This window comes from Pseudophryne corroboree, chromosome 4, assembly GCF_028390025.1.
Source record: "Pseudophryne corroboree isolate aPseCor3 chromosome 4, aPseCor3.hap2, whole genome shotgun sequence".
Classification (NCBI taxonomy): Eukaryota; Metazoa; Chordata; class Amphibia; order Anura; family Myobatrachidae; genus Pseudophryne; species Pseudophryne corroboree.
The window spans coordinates 701,051,276-701,067,961 of NC_086447.1; the positions used below are offsets into that span (position 1 = coordinate 701,051,276).

The window sequence follows — 16,686 nt, forward strand, 5'->3', positions numbered from 1 at the left end:
TGAATAGACCCTTAAATCATGCGCTGGATACTCACTATAAGATTATCTGTCCAAGGGGCGTGGCTTGGCTCGGCATGGAGTAGCAGCTGCAGGTTGTAGCTCCTCACCAACATCCTGCTGATATATCCTGCTCCCTGCTGCGTTCTCGTTGGAAATTGCTCCACAGGGGTGTTCCAGTGTGCTGCATCTTTTGGTGTTTGTGCTGTGTCTCTAGCTGCAGAAAAACCTTGGCATTGCGGAGCTGCTTAGTGCGGCCAACATCCTTGGTGTCGCGGCCGGCCTCGCTGCCTGACATTGTGCTGTGCACAGGTTCACTTCCGGCTACGGCTCTCCTCTCTTCTGACCGCTCCGGCTGGCGGGCTGCTGATTTGGAGACTGCTGGCGCTGACTGGCGGCGGTGGGAGACTTCTACATCGCCGGGATTGACCGCATGTTTACTGTGGCCAAACTTACCTGCTGCGGATCCGCTACTACTCCTACCCGACTGTCTACCCAAGCTGAATGCGGGGCGGCTTCTTCTGAGTGGTGCTTTTAACTCCGTGTCTGTGCCGCTGCTGTCGCCTTATATTGGGAGCGGAATCCTTGCATTTTGGCCGACCCTGGGAGCAGCTTATTGAGAGAGTGCTTTCCTGCCGCGGAGACGCCATCTTTTGACCGGGCCCCTAGGAAACCGCAGATCTGGGCACTTCATAACTTCTCTCCTATGCTTCCCTAGTGAGTGCACACTTTTTTTTTTTCACTATAGCTCTCTGCTGAACACTGAGGTCTCCTTTATCATGAACACACGGAACTGTCATTTCTTCTGCGTTTTATACCTCTGATATTGCCTGTTTGAGACTGGACCTTTCTATTATTTCTATCTGCTATTCAGTGCTTCTTTACATACTACTGGCTTCGGTGAGGCACCCCCTGCAGCCATGTTTAACCCTGCTAGTACCTCTGAACATCTAATCTCCTCTATCCTGAAGGCTGTTATGGAATCTGAGAAAAGGATTCTTGCTATGTTTGGAGAAGAGACTGTTGCGGTGCCTATTTCTCCTGAACAGTCTGCCTGCCTACCTGTGTTGATGCCCTCGGAGCCCTTGGGTGAGCCTGTGGGTTCCGCTACACAACAAATTATAAATAAATTGGGGGAGTTGCGGATTAGTCCCATGCATATTCGCCGTTATTCCTGGTTGGCGATGGGGCATGGGATGTCAGCGGCAGCCTCCATCTCGTTATTAGTGACTGTGTGGACCCACACTGTAATCTCATTCGGGCCTCAAAATGTGACTTTTTCGACACTAGAGAACTGTACTCTATCACATTGCAGTCTGTTGAGGTGCTAGGGAGGGGGATGGATTTCCATTCTGTTATTTTTGTGGACCTGAGGCCTTTACTCTTCTCTACTTGGATAATGCTGTGCAAGATGGCTGATGACTCCATTTGTTTGCTGGTTACTGTTTGTGAATTGTTGGGCTATGTGGTTCCGGAATGGGCCCGTCCCCCAGACTGATTCGGTTTCTTTTCAAGTCTGTGTACTGATTCACTGTTGCCAGGACCCATGCTATGTTTTATTTTCTCACTGATTCTCTCTAAAATATTGTCCATTCTCATGTGTTTTGTATGTCTTATTATTGGCATAACTTTGTTATTACATAGTTCCACACTATGTTTAATTTGAACATTTTTCATTTAAGAGCTTATATATCTAGGTACGCATTGGAATATCTATTGGGTATAGCAAACACTATCCTTCATATTTTATGTTCACATATGTAAGTTTATACGTGGAAGTTCTACTATATTTAGATTATGACCCTTTGATATTATCTTTTCAGTTGCCCCAGTCATATATCTATTTTATTTATCCTTGTTTTGGGGATGGGGTGGGTTTTTTTTAGGGCTTAGACAAGTTAAGTAGCCTCGGTGGGGGGGGGGGGGGGGGGTTATGGGGATCCAGGTATTCCTAGCTTGGGGTTAGGTTATACAGGGTGGGGGGTTCTGAGGTGGTTTGTTTTGGGGGGTTTTGTTTTGATTTAGTTAGAGACTGTAGGGTTTTGTTTTCATTTTTTGTTTTCTGTTTAGATTTATGGCAGATGTCTCCGGAATTATATATATTTTTTTCAATATTCCTTCACTCTATGCCTATTCTTTTCATGGTCTGCAATATAGTTATCTCTATATTCCTCAGCTATAGGTTACTCTCACTTTATCCTTGATATGTGAGCTCACATGGCGCCTGTGTGCTCTTATTGCTTAATGTTATACTGATGAGTGCTTTATATATCCTGTTTTTGTTGGGCATGTATTGTAATTTTATTTGGTATACATTGTCTGACAGTACTCCTGTCTGCATATTGCATGCTCTACTGTATCTGCCATGATTGTTTGTTGTATTTTATTTGTTATTTTTTTTGGGGGTGTTTTAAAAAAACTTACAATAAAGAATACACAATTTAAAAAAAAAAAAGATCTGTCCAATCTTTCTGTTTTTTAACAAAACTGGTAATGTTCTGCATGGGAGCAAATGGCAATTGACCATTTGCTTCTAAACACTGGAAAAGAGACAAAAATGGTCATTCAGACAAATTGGCAAAACAACCGTTTTTGTCCATTTTCTGGATTTTGGGAGCAAATGCTTTATTGTCCTTTGCTCCCAGACATTACTAGATTTTCGTTCCAACCAGCCAGGTTGGACATAATCTTATAGTGTGTATCCAGCTTTAGTCAATGCATCTCCCGGGTTACGTGCTGGGCACAGTGCTGTTATTGCTCACGGTAAGACCGTCCTTAGACTTAAGGCAGCAGTTGTAATACTTTTCTGCTTGCACGCTCATCAGGGCGTGAGCAGTTATTTGCTAGTCGCGGGTTAACAGTGCAAGCAAGTGACTAGCTCTTGGATTCTGCATCTCTGCAATAAGACTTGAATTCCCCCTTTGAGATTAGAGGGTGTATTTGGGATCTATCTTTGTTAGTGCTACTTGGGCATTCTGTAACAGTACTGTGCCATACTTTGAGGTATTTAGTTGGGCAGCCCCTGGTAATATAGATCACCGTAATTGAACAGAAGAGTTGAATCAACCAAAGAGTAATGAGAACATCCATTTCCTAACAGTTATATTTCTGGCTGCCCATATTATAATTTGTTTTCTTTTTGATCCTCATTTCATTGGGTATCCGTTCAGATGGTCGACAATGTTAAGGTTGACACTCATTGGGTCGACCACTATTGGTCAACATTGACATGGTCGACATGGACAAATGTTCGACACATGAAAATGTCGACATTGCTTTTTTAAAAAAAATAGATTTTTTTTCTTTTTCATACTTTACCATCCACGTGGACTATGATTGGGAATAGTAACCTGTGCCGAGCGCAGCGGTAGTGGCGCGAGGCACCTTACCTGCAACATGGCGAGCAAAGCGAGACGACACGTTACACTAATTGTGATTCCTGGTCATGTAACAGAAAAAATGACACCAAAAACAGTTCAAACATACGTGTCGTTCATTTTCACGCGTCGTTTATTTCCACGTGTCGTCCAATAGTGGTCGACCTAACGACTGTCGACCATTCATACCGGAACCATTTCATTGTACAGGAAATGGGCAATCTGTGCCCAGTAGCTCTGTGTAACACGATAACTCCATCTCTAATGAATAAAGCGGGTTTAGTTTTCCACATCGCTGGGTGAATGATGCAAATTTCAATAAAAACCACAGATCAGTATATCCTGTAAAAATGATAAATTTATTACAGAATAACATTGGAGAAAACACACCCTTCTATGTACACCGAATAACTTTCTTCAAAGTTGTACACATCAATATGGATTGAAAAGCTTTCACGGCCAATATTACTATACAGGCATAATATATAGGCTACTGTCTTTTTCCATTAACCTAATATGTAGTATGTGGAAGTGCAGGTCTAAAGTGAATCAATCACTTTTTTTTTTTAATCTTAGCTACTAATAAAGAATTTTATTTTTTTTCTTTACGATTATTTTATTTGAACTCACTGGCTGATTGCAATTGTTTCTGACTGGAGAAAAATATATTTAAATCCTTCCATTCTTTCCCAGATGATGATCCCATGCCCCCAATTTGGTGTCTGACATTAAATTACACTAATCACTGTACTGATATTAACCTCAATTTCTTTATACATATTAGTTCACCACTTTAAAAAATATAAATAATAATAATTATACCTACGTTTTCTAACACTCATAGTTTTCAAATGTATTTTCTATATAATTATCATGCTGGCTCTTTAAGGTAGTACTAGGGGTTTACACAATTATAATGCAATGTTTGCCTCATGTGCATACTGGGGAGGATTTAATTATTTTGGGTGTCTAAAAATCCCATATAAAAGGGACTGTTTAAACGCTCAAACAATTGTCACGATTCAGTTACTGTTTGGTCTTACATGTACATCGCAAATGTTGCGCACAAACAAGCAAGGTAAAGCCGCGTAAAACCGCTAAACTCGTCTGAAGTCTGGCTTTGGGCGTCCAAACTCCCGACTGAGTGCACATTTCTTCTTGCAACTCTGGAGGCTGCGAGAAGAAATGTAACCCCTGCAACTGCCGGGTGTCTAAATAGAGCAACAATTGAATTGCTCTGTTTTGCGTCCCTTAGTGGTAGCAGTGGGGAAAAAAATATTCAATCCCCCCCACTGTATGTGCTCTTATTCTTGCATCCTGTGATTTTATTGCATTTGCTGTTGCGGCATGTCATTGTGTGCTGCTTCTCTGGTTTCTGCCAACTAATACACTTAAGTCTTATTAATCTGTTTTCCCCATACATACGTATTTTAATGTTTTAAGTGTCAGTTTTACCATGGCCTACGTGCGTTTACATTTATAGAAACATAAGATGACCACTTGGCCTGTCTAATATGCATTAAACACACTTTCTCTTACGTTCTAGGGGATGCTGGGGTCCACATTAGTACCATGGGGTATAGACGGGTCCACTAGGAGCCACTGGCACTTTAAGAGTTTGAGAATGTGGGCTGGCACCTCCCTCTATGCCCCTCCTACCAGACTCAGCTAGGGGGAGCTCCATAGGAGTTTTTAGTTTCATTATTTTTAATAGAGTTTAGGCACAGGGAGGGACTTCGAGGGACTAAGGGGGGGGGGGGGGGGGGGGGAAGTAGTGTCGGCCCTGCGGGGTCTGAGCCACTATCTCTGCTGACAGGAGACTGAGCTCCTGAGGGGATCGAACGTTCCCCGCCACAGGGGATCGCTTACCCCAGCAGCATGCCGCCACCCCCTTACAGTAAGTTAGTCACTGGCCCCCCTGGCAAGCGGGGAGCCCGTGTGAAGATGGCGGCATCAGGGTATGGAGCGCAGTACTAACTGCGCTCCGGGGCTCAGCGGTACATGGTGCAGCGCTGTAAGGGGCGCCCTGAGCCAGCGCCTACACTGACCTCCAAGCCTGTCAGGGTTCCAGGATCGCTGCCAGCACAATTCCTTAGGCCAGTATAATCTTCAGAAGAGCGGGAAGATGGCGCCATGAAAGGGGGCGGAGCTTCACAGAGCAGTCCCAGCAGCGTTCAGCGCCATTTTCCTGCCTGCAGAAGCGCGGTCAGTGAGAGCTGTCCCTCCAAATCAATTCCAGCTATCTTTTACGTTACTGGGGGTTGTAGAAGGGGTGGGGGGGTGGCTGTATATCTGTACTGTGCAACCTATTAAGGTGCACAGTAAGCGCTGGATAAGGGTTTCCCTATATCCTGAAGCGCTATGTGTGGGTTGGCTCCAATCTCTGTGTCTCTGTCTGCCCCTTCCCCGTGTGGGCGTGTGGAGTGTTTGTGGTCTCCATTAAGCTATGTCCAGAGACTGTCATATGCTGCAGAGGATATGTCCTCTCAGGATGATCCCATTCCATGTAATCAGGATTGCACTGTTAGCGCAGGTCCCAGCAAGGGAGACTGAGTGGTTAGCCTCTAACATCATAAGAGTATGATTTCTCAGATTTCTACTATATTTGCACAAAATGAATCTTCAACTCGGGTTTTACAGAACTCTATGGCAGTTTGGTCCGGTTCTATTACCTCAGGGCCCCTTACTGTATGCTCTCAAAAACGTGCTCTTGCCCAGATTATGCAAGATGACACGGGTACCGATTCTGACACTGCAGACGGTGAGGGGGATGTGCTGCGGGGGGCGGCGTCCCTCACTGCACTTCAACTTTGCCGAGCTGAGATGAAACGTGGAATTAATGAACCATAAAACCTTGAACCAGAATTTCTTTATTTTGGGGCAGCTCCAAAAACAGTGTAAGAATAAAGCATTGGAAGTTCCGCATTTTAGACAGTTCCCAGATTCAGAAGGGACCATATGTTTCCTCTGACCAGGTGTGATGTAGGCTCTGTGTGTAAATTTAATATATGTCTCCTGTAGCTGTGTTGAGTGGAGCGCTCTGAGAATATTAGTAAAATGAACAGTCAACTCCTTGTACGTTATGGGAATAAGGTAATACGCTTCCCAACTCTTAACAGTCCGGGACCATAGTTTTGTTTCGAACCCTGATAAAATATCCCAATAAAGATAAAAAGTCCTATAAGGTGAAAGTGTTACCAAGGCGACAATGTGTGAGAGGGTCAATATCAAGGGTCGGGTCATGTGAGGGAGATGAGGAAAGGACATAATGTCTCAATTATAGGTACATTGTTTTCCAGGCATCGGGCCGGACAGAAATTTGTCCATAGGGTGCCACTGTATGAGAGGTATGTAATTAAATAGTACCACCTGTCCCCGTCTCACGGTAGAAGGTGGGCGCCTGCGACCACCAAAGCACAGCATCTGTAGTTGATAAATATAGCCAGCGGCAGTACAGGCAGGTCATCAAAATACCTGACTGCCAGTGGGGTAACAAGATGTCCCTTTAGAAGGAGCAATCAGGCCTCTGGCGCAGTGGGCAGAACGGCCCGTGGAGCGGGTGACGTCAGGGGTGTGCAGTGAGAGAGCCTGCCGTGTCAGTAAGAGCAGGACGCCGAGCAGCAGAAAGCAGACGGCGAGGCCAGTAGCGCTGGAGATCCCGCTGCAACCAGCGGGTTAGTGAGTGAGGAGAGTACTCCGGACAAGCGTCAGGCAGGGTGCGGCGGGCGGCACGGCTCGTTGTGTTGTCGACGGAGGTGCAGGAGAAGACACCCATACCGCGACTTAGTGGACGGTCACTGGGCCGGTAGGGTGGGCCTGGGAGGCCCTATCAGGGTAAACGGGCAGTCGGCATCGGAGCTGAGGTGAGAGCCGCCTCACATCAGCCGCGCTGGAACCGGAAGTCTTGAGGAATTGTTTTTTTTTATGTAAAACCAAAATCTTCTGCCACCTTCGCCATATTAAATGAATGAAACTCCCTTTCTAAAGAAGCGTAGGTCAATTCTGACAAGATATTCCAAACTCCTAAACGGTTATTAAATTCCTTTCCTTTTCTTCCTGAGGATAGGAAAGTATGAAAAAATCCACCGTCTGGATACTTCAATGTCCTGGCTGTCACGTCAAATTGTACTACCTGTACCTGGGACTATCTCTCTCAAGGTCACAGCTGACCGCAAAATTGAGAATACTCTTAAATCTATTTATACTGCGATGGGGGTAGCTGAAAGGCCCACTATAGCTTGCGGCTGGATTTACAGGGCCATGATAAAATGGTCTGACAATATAATAAGGGGTTTTGACTCACTGCTTTAGGAAGAGATCTTTACACTACAGCATCTTATCCAGGATGCTGCAAATTTTGAGTGAGGCTATTAAAGAATTGTCGAACCACAGCTATGGCGGTCTCTGCTCTCAGGGCTCTGGATGCAAAACTGGTCAGCGGATGCTGATTCTAAAAAAAGGTGTGGAGAATCTTCCTTTTACAGGGGATGCCTTGTTTGGGGAAGAACTGAACAAGTGGATCTCAGGCGACAGCGGGTAAGGCTACATATCTACAGTCTGCTGCATCTCCTGCTAGACGTCCCTACCCTGGGCTTTCTGCAGTCCTTTCATGTGGCCAGATTCAGAGGCAGAGCCAGGGACGCCTCAAATGCTGCTAGAGGAACTCGTGGTAAGTCACGTAAACCAGCGACTACTGGATCTCTGGACCAGACCTCCGGATCCTCATCCACTAAGCCCCCCGTGTGACGGTTGGCCCCAACAGCAGGGCGATTTTCAGGTTGGTGCTTGTGAGGATACTGGGTTCAAAATCACTCAGTCATGGTGGTAGATGAAAAACCAACAGTGGTTTATTGAACAGAATGGGTTATAAACAGCTCAGCACACTTCTGTGATCCAATTCTACACGACAATTCCCTCCTGGAACTCCTGACAGAACATTACTTCTTAGCCAGTCTCCTGCCACTCTCTGACCTTCTCTCTCAGATCTTTCAACTCAGCAGAGGTCACTCCTCTTGTTATACCCTCCCCTGTCTATTCATCACACAAGCTGGTCAGTCAGGAGTGGAGACGAGGTGTCTGGACTCTTGTACACAATGGAGTGCACAGGATCAGAATACCTGCATCTCCATACAGAACCTGTTTACTACATAACCTACTCATCCTAATCACATCTGAGTGTACAGCTAGGGGATTTACATTACAATGAACTGATTTAACTATGTTACTAACACTCTGGCCTAGACTTATTCAGTTAACAATTACATTGAATATATAATAACCAAAAAAACTACATATACCAAATATAACAGATAAAATTTAACTGTACAATATAATAACCGCACAATACAATACAATATTGCCTAACATATAACTAATAACATCTTGGCAATTGGTGAAGTCCATGTGTAGGACCAGGGCTAGGAAAGTAACCACGTGTCTTTTACCACTGTGCGACACGACGCGCCGGCTGTGTCATCACGTGTCGTCACATTACCTTCCCCTACTTTCTCGCCCTGTGTCCTAAGTAGCTTAAGCTTGCTGAGCGCAGTGATGCTCTCCTACATCAGTCTGTCTATGCCCCGTCATAACAATGACTGGCTGGTTTCTCTTGTGGGCCTGGTGGTTTTGTGAAAAGAATTTTACAGCTTGTAGGGAGACCACCAGCGTCCCATGTCCAAAGCCTGTAACAATTGTCACAAGGCTTGTGTGGGGATTTCTTTCCCCGGTCTGGTGGGTGTGTGGCCCACAGTACATAACTCAATACAGTCTTACCAGGGTCTGGTGGAAACGTGATCAGCAGTCCATAGTTCTTGTATTTCCCCCCGGTGTCCAATCCAAATACATTAATCAAAGTCCCCTTTGTAGACAGCCGCTGGGTTGGGGTAACAGCATGTGCAACAGTGTAATTCAATAAGTCCAATAACTGCATCTGGGGACTTAATAATTCCCCTACACCCAACTGGGTAACCTCAAATTCCAGATAGTCACAGTTTTCCTCCATAAACAAAATCTGATCTCTGGGGCCCTCACTCTCCCTCCCCAACAATGTATTCCATGGGAATCCCACTTCCATCACCTCTGGTGCATCAGGACAGTGGCTTCCCTCCCCCAAACATGAATCACTGGTATGGTAATTGTCAGGGCACAATGGGGATTCCTCCATGCCAGAAGTTTCTTCTGTGTTATACTGGGTAAATGCTTCCTCCAGCCTGGCTGGCTGGGTAACTTGTGGGATCCTACTCTGAGTCTTGTATGCTTTGGCCTGGAGTACAATCTGCTCAGCTTCCTTGTGTGTACCCACCAACTCGACCATGGTTGTACTGGAACATGGATGTAGGTTCACAGGGACAGTAGCATTACCTTCTCCATTCACTGCTACATGTCCTGGCTGAAAACCATTGTCCTGGTTAGTCAGTCATTTCACCTTGCACACAATGCCAGTTCAAAACACATTCAGGTGCCCTAGGGTAGAGCAACATGTTCCCTTCCAGTTCCTGAGCTGATGCTATTTTCACCATGTCTGATACCTGGATTTTCTCTGAGTCACAGGGAAGATTCTGGCATTCAGACTGCAGCTCCTTACCATCAAGTTCACTGAATGGGAACAGACCTCCGGAATCTTCTGGGGAAGATACAGTAGCTGGGGATACACTGGGCCCTTCCTGAACATTCTTTTCTGATAAAATAACTGGGGCAGCCATGAACATAGCTTCACAATAGGCCTCCCTCAGCCGAATATGCTGATCAGCCCTAAGTGAGGCACTGTCTGCACTAGCCATGCTTATAGTTGGGACATTACCACCTACTGCTGCCCTCGCAGAGATCTCCTCTTCCACCTCTGCAAATGGGAAGGCATAGTGCATCTTCTCCTGGGGTGTTTGAATGACAGACCCCACTTCCTTCTCATTTTCAGTAGCCTCCCCCAAACAACACCGTAAATGGCTCAGTAGCCAGGACTGGTTGGTGCTCACCTGAAGGATTCCCTTGGAGGCTCTGTTGCTCGAGTGGTGGTCGGGTGATAGTAGCGACTTCTTCCTCAATGTCTCGCCATGCTGGGGTATCTAGGGGCCCCCGATCCAATGCCACTTCCTCTGGCTCTGTCCAGGAAGAGAATTTACTCTGCACTTGCCCTTCCGTCTCTGTATATTGTATACTTTGTGTCATTTGGGCCACTGTTTCGATCACTTCCTCCCTGAATTCCTCAAACTCTGGCTCCCCTCGCAGATTCCATGTGGCTGCTTCAATTCTGCAGTGCATGAACGCATTCCCCAGATGACACAACTTATCCTGTATGCTGGATACTCTCCACCTGCTGATTACCCGCTGAGCTTCATTCCAGTACTCCCAAATGTACTGCATTTTGTTAACTATAAATAACAGATCCGACTTCCCAGCCTGCCGATATGCTGACGAACTTCCAACCACAAGCTCCACTGCCCTGGTTCCATTACTGGTATCCTCCGCTGAGGCGTGGACCGTATCCTCCTCTTCCTCCTTATCACAAGGGTGCTCAAAGTCCCATTGAGACAGTTTTCCAATTAGGGATTCCTTGGTATCCACTGTATTGATTACAATTTTGTTTCCATGACACAGTCCGCAGGACTCCCTTCTTGATGTCTTTGTAATATTGTGCTGCTGCCTCCAATCTGCTGTAATATCTTGCATCCATGCTTGTAACCTGAGTGATCCCTCTACTTGCCACCAAATGTGAGGATACTGGGTTCAAAATCACTCAGTCATGGTGGTAGATGAAAAACCAAAAGTGGTTTATTGAACAGAATGGGTTATAAACAGCTCAGCACACTTCTGTGATCCAATTCTACACGACAGTTCCCTCCTTTAACTCCTGACAGAACATTACTTCTTAGCCAGTCTCCTGCCACTCTCTGACCTTCTCTCTCAGATCTCTTTCAACTCAGCAGAGGTCACTCCTATTGTTATACCCTCCCCTGTCTATTCATCACACAAGCTGGTCAGTCAGGAGTGGAGACGAGGTGTCTGGACTCTTGTACACAATGGAGTGCACAGGATCAGATTACCTGCATCTCCATACAGAACCTGTTTACTACATAACCTACTCATCCTAATCACATCTGAGTGTACAGCTAGGGGATTTACATTACAATGAACTGATTTAACTATGTTACTTACACTCTGGCCTGGACTTATTCAGTTAACAATTACATTGAATATATAATAACCAAATAAACTACATATACCAAATATAACAGATAAAATATAACTGTACAATATAATAACCATACAATACAATTTTGCCTAACATATAACTAATAACATATTGGCAATTGGTGAAGTCCATGTGTAGGACCAGGGCTAGGAAAGTAATCACGTGTCTTTTACCACTGTGCGACACGACGCGCCGGCTGTGTCATCACGTGTTGTCACAGTGCTAGCCTTCAACACTTCGCCCATGTGTGGGTACAGTCCTGCCGGATCCTTGGGTGAGGGACCTCATATTCCAGGGATACTGGCTGGAATTTCAAGCAGTACCTCCTCCCAGATTCATCAAGTCAGGCTTTCCCCCTTCACAAAACTACTACAAACGGGGGTTGTTGTCCCAGTTCCTCCTCCGTTGCACAACAGGGGTTTTTACTCCAGCCTTTTTGTTGTACCGAAACTGGACGGTTCGGTACGGCCCATCTTGAACCTAAAATCCATGAACCCATATCTACGTCTGTTCAAATTCAAGATGTAGTCCCTGAGGGCGGTGGTCTCCGGTCTGGAGGAGGGGGGAGTTCCTAGCGTCCCTGTATGTCAAGGATGCTTGCCTACATATACCCATCTGGCCCTCCTCATCAGGCTTACCTCCAGTTCGCTATACTGGACCACCGCTTCTAGTTTCAGGCCTTACCCTTTTGGTCTCTCCACAGCTCTGAGGGTATTCACAATAGTCATGGTGGAGATGATGCTGCAATTGCGCAGGATGGGAGTCAACATAGTCCCCTATTTGGACGATCTACTGATAAAGGCAGTGTCCAGGGAACATCTGCTACACAGCATCGACTTGACTACTGGCCTGCTCACAGACCACGGGTGAATCCTAAATTTCCAGTAGTCTTGGAACCGTCACAAAGAATTCAGTTCCTGGGAATGATACTGGACATGGTGTTTCAGAAGGTATTCATTTCAATGGACAAGGCCTTGACTATCCAGGCCATGGTGCGCTCGGTGCTCAGACCCCGCAAAGTTCATCTTTGCATTCGCCTACTAGGCAAGATGGTTACCTCCTACGAGGCAATCCAGTACGGCAGATTTCATGCACGTCCGTTTCAGCTGGATCTGCTGGACAAGTGGTCAGGGTCTCACCTGCACATGCATCAGAGTATAGCTCTGTCGCCAAAAGCACAGATGGTGTTATGGTGGCTACAAGTCTCTCACCTGGTGGAGGGTCAGAGTTTCAGTAGCCAGCCTTGGACTCTACGGACAACGTATGCCAGCCTCTGGGGTTGGGGTGATGTGACCCAGGGGGCCCAATTCCAGGGGAAGTGGTCGAGTCAGGAATCTGCACTCCCAATAAATGTCCTGGAACTCTGGGCAATTTACGATGCTCTTCTGCAAGCCTCCTATCTCCTTCAGAATCAAGCCATCCAGGTGCAGTCGGACAATGCCACGGCGGTGGCGTACATAAACACATGTATGTATACATTATTGTAATTTCTTGTTCGGTTTGAATAATTGCAGATTATTCATTGGGAGCAGCAATGTAGTTCTTCCTTATCCAGGTTATTTAAAGTTGGTAATAAGTGCGCCTGATTGCCTCTTTCTAAGTAAAATTAGTGTGAGTTTTATAGCGTACATAAACCGACAGGGAGGAACAAGAAGCAGGACCGCAATGCTAGAGGTGTCAAGGATACTACTCTGGGCGGAGGCAAACGCAAGGGTTATCTCTGCCATATTCATTCCAGGCATGGACAATTGGGAAGCCGCCTACTCAGCAGGCACGACCTCCATCCGGCGGAATGGGGCCTTCCAAGGTTATTTCCACTATGGTCTGGGCCTGTAAGGTGGTCACGTCAAAACATTACCACTGTATCTGGAAGAAATATGCTTCATGGTGTGAGGGTAGAACTGTACAATGTTCTCATCTTCCTGCAAGCAGACGTGGATAATGGCCTAAGGTTGGGCTCCATCAAAGTTCAGATTTCTGCTCTCTCTCTTCTTCCAGAAACAACTAGCGGTAATGCTGGGAGTACAGACATTCCTGAAAGGTGTTCTTCACATTCAGCCACCTTTTGGTCACTCCGACGGCTCCGTGGGATCTCAATGTGGTCTTGACCTTTCTCCAGTCGGACTGGTTTGAACACTTGCAAAGGGTGGACTTGAAATATCTAACTTGGAAGACCGTCATGTTGCTGGTTTTGTCCTCTGCAAGACGTATCAGAATTGGGGGCCTTATCCTGTATGAGCCCGTGTTTCATATTTCACGTGGATAGGGCGGAACTCAGGACATGCCCGCAGTTTTTGCCGAAAGTGGTTTCAGCCTTTCACGTAAATCAGCCAATAGTGGTTCCAGTGTTGGCTGACCCATCCGTTGCTCCAAAGTCCCTGGACGTTGTGGGGGCTTTGAAAAATTTACTTTGCTTTTTGTCCTTTTTATGTCGCTACCAAAATTAGTCGTCTTGCTTTTAAGCAGTCAATTGCTCGTTGGCTCAGGTTGACCATTCAACAAGCCTATTCTTCGGCAGCATTTCCGCTGCAGATTTCTATCCAGGCCCACTCCACAAGGTTAGTGGGTTCTTCTTGGGCGGCTGCCCGGGACGTCTTGGCCTTACAGTTGTTCCTTGCACCTACTTGGTCTTGTCCGAACACGTTTGTGAAGTTCTATAGGTTCGATACCTTGGCCAGAGTTGACCTTCAGTTTGGTCATGCGGTTTTGCAGGGGTCTCGGCACACTCCCACCCATTCTGGGAGCTTTGGGATTTCCCCATGGTACTAATGTCATCCCAGTATCCACTAAGACATTAGAGAAAATAAAAATGTAATACCTACGGGTAATTCCTTTTCTCGTAGTCCATAGTGCATACTGGGCATCCGCCTCAGTGCTTCGTGTTCCTGCTTGGCTTGTTGTAAGTGTTCTTGGTTCGCTGTTGCTGTCCCTGTTCCATGTTTGGGTAGCGTTGCTATCCTTTGTTAAAGTTAGCATAGCTGTTCAATGTTCTGGTTAGCGTTGCTATCTTTTATTACTGTTGTGTGTTGGTTCGTTACCTCGCCGCTTTCCTTGTATTTTCTTCACATATGGTATGTCCGTCTCCTTGGGCACAGTTTTCCTAGACTGAGTCTGGTGGAGGGTCATAGAGGGGAGAAGCCAGCACACTAATGATTTCTTAAAGTGCCAGGCTCCAATGGACCCAATCAATACCCCATCGTACTAATGTCATCCCAGTATCCACTATGGACTACGAGAAAAGGAATTACCGGTAGGTATTAAATTCCTATTTATTAATTTTTAATTGAGGAAATGAACACGTTGTACTTTTATGTATGGTTATGCTGTCAATAATTGTAACACTGTATAACAATTCACAAGGTGATTTCCAATAACGGACAAAGTCATGGCAGATATGCTATTGGGCTTTTACATTAGAGCACAGCAAGCGATTGTACATAGTAATATTTTTTTTTGTTTGTTTTTAGAATGGAGGAGCACCATTTTCTAAGACGGCGGTGGCCAACTCGCGGCTCTCGAGCCGCATGCGGCTCGAGACGATTCGCTCCTGGCCACCGCTGCCCCACACGGGGCGCGCACACACTAACACAGCTGGGCCGGGAGCACAGACTTCTAAGGTCTCCGGCGGCGGTGTCTTATCTGAAATTCTGCGCCGGCCCGTGAGCCAGTCAGAGCTGGCAGACCGGCAGCTGAGACTCCTGATTGGCTGCCGGACCGCGGGCTCTGATTAGCTCACGGGCCGACGCCAAATTTCAGATAGACACCGCCGCCGGAGGTGGAGGGGTAGGAGAGGCGCGCGCTGCTGCTGTGAGGGGAGGAGAGCACAGCGCGCGCCTCTCCTACCCCTCCACCTCCGGCGGCGGTGTCTATCTGAAATTCGGCGTCGGCCCGTGAGCTAATCAGAGGCCGCGGTCCGGCAGCCAATCAGGAGCGATTAGCAGCACTTGGGGGGGGGGGAGCACAGCACACTGTGGGGACATGTGTATCTGCACTTGGGGCATATCTGGCACACTGTGGGGGCATGTGTAGCCACACTGGGGGCACACTGTGTGGGGGCATGTGTATGGGGGCACACTGTGTGGGGGCATGTGTAGCTACACTGGGGGCATATCTGGCACACTGTGTGGGGACGTGTATCTGCACTTGGGGCATATCTGGCACACTGTGTGGGGGCATGTGTAGCTGCACTGGGGGCATATCTAGCACACTGTGTGGGGACGTGTATCTGCACTGGGGGCATATCTGGCACACTGTGGGGGCATATCTGGCACACTGTGGGCATGTGTAGCTGCACTGGGGGCATATCTGGCACACTGTGTGGGGGCATGTGTAGCTACACTGGGGGCATATCTGGCACACTGGGGGCATGTGTAGCTGCACTGGGGGCATATCTGGCACACTGTGTGGGGGCATGTGCAGCTGCACTGGGGGCTTATCTGGCACACTGTGGGGCATATATATATCTGATAATGTAGGGACGTGTGTATCTGGCACTGTGGAGGCATTTTTATATGTATGTGGTACTGTACGTCGTACCGAAAGGTGTGCGCACAAAAAGGGGGCGTGGCTTTGACAACTAGGCCACACCCCCATGTTTTGCGCGCACGCCTTCGGCACGTGCATGATGGTGGCTCTTGTCCCTTGACTACGGAACTTTTCTGGCTCTTTGCCTCTGATTGGTTGGCCACCCCTGTTCTAAGATAATCATGTTATTCCAAGTAGTTAATTTTATCACATTACGAACATTGTTAATCATGATCTGGGACAATGTGACCAAATATGGCAGCCATATATCAAACAAGGCTTGTTCCTTAGATTCCGTGTCTGGTTAACATCCTACTCCAGTCCATTTGGAAGAGAGTTTATTCGTGGCATTAATAAAGATAAGGAAATATGATTGGGTGTGATCCATTGGGATAAAAAAAAATCTTTTTTTGTGGGTGCAGCAATACAAGCTAACATTTTATTACCCCACGAAACCGTCAGGATGGAGGAGGGTGAATAGACATAGTAACTGTAAAAAAGAGTTTTTAATAACATCGCTGGCATATCTTATTGACCCATTCTATTGGTAGGGGCCCCCACACATTAATCCTGCCATGTTGCAATATATATAAATATATA

At 46.6% G+C, this 16,686-nt stretch overlaps 1 protein-coding gene across 9 annotated transcripts in view; it reads left to right on the forward strand.

Annotated features, from left to right (window-relative positions):
* BIRC6 (baculoviral IAP repeat containing 6) overlaps positions 1 to 16,686 on the forward strand; it is a 771,630-nt gene that overhangs the window by 68,577 nt on the left and 686,367 nt on the right. The window lies entirely within an intron of this gene.